The following is a 1,148-nucleotide window of genomic DNA, read 5'->3' as shown; positions in this document are numbered from 1 at the left end:
AGTTTGGCACACGCGGGCAAACTATAACACAGGATATTTGTGCTGAAGTGTGCTACCATCCTTCATTTGCAGGCAAGGAAAATTGCCAGAAGCTTTTAGCAGAAGATGCTGAGCAGTTCTGTGACTGTCTTAAAGAGCATGATACTTCCCACTGCCTTGGCAAAGTAAAGCGTTTCTTTTACAGTCTAGGGATGCAGAGGAATTACCCTCTTTACTTCTCTACACCTCGCTTTCCCTGTGCAGCAAGGAGATGTGGGAAGAGGTTTGCAAACATTGGTATCTGTGTGGTGCTTAGGGATCCAGGAGGAAATAGCATCAGGTTTCCTAGGGGTGGAAGGGTGAGATTAGCAGGAAACAGCCCTGCAAAATGCTATTAAAATATAAAAAAATGCTGAACAACAATCTGGGCTGGGTTCAATTTCCACAGCAAGGTTCACTCTTATACATGGAGGCCTTTCCTCGCGTCACCCCAAACTCGTACTGTCTGCCGGGGGCAGAGAGCAAAGCAAGGGCCTGGCTTCTTATGGGTTTGGTCTGTATGGTGTTCCCTCCTTTTCCACTCAGGTGGCTCAAATTCCTCCATCTTTTCTGCAGCTGAGCACTGGAGGAGGGGAAAGCTCTCAAATATGGTGCTGTTTCAAAGAGGTTTGGTGCATCCAAAATTGTGCGAGTATCTCAGATGTCCTGTTTGCTTCCACAGCCTGCGCCAAACCGCTGCTGTCCTTCCAGCTTCTTTCATGCTGCTCTATGTGCTCGCTGCCACTGGCGTTTGGGAAGTGATGCCCCTTTTCCAGGCTCTGGTGGCGACAGAGGATGCCGAGAATTTCAGAGTGTGGATTTCGCTGTTATCCCTGCCTCTAAACATGCCATCCATCTCCTAGAGGGTAAAAATAAAGCAGCATTGTTTAATTTCTGGAAAAAGCCAGATGACAGTGGAAAGGGTCAGAAATATGCACACCAGCCCTCCCTGTCCCACTGTCTCAGCTGTTGCTTCCTGAGAGACAGAAGCATGTGGTTGCTAAAAATACCCTGCAAGGAGAATACATTCTCTCTCCAATGGATGAGTATAAATTAATCCAAGTCGTAACATATACAACTGCTTGTGGCTGGGAGAAACAATTCCAAACGTAGTTTTCAGAGGGGGGTTT

Source organism: Vanellus vanellus, assembly GCF_965231255.1.
Source record: "Vanellus vanellus genome assembly, chromosome: 4".
In the NCBI taxonomy this organism is placed as follows: domain Eukaryota; kingdom Metazoa; phylum Chordata; class Aves; order Charadriiformes; family Charadriidae; genus Vanellus; species Vanellus vanellus.
The sequence above is the reverse complement of the archived record's forward strand: the minus strand, read 5'-3'. Positions refer to the sequence as shown.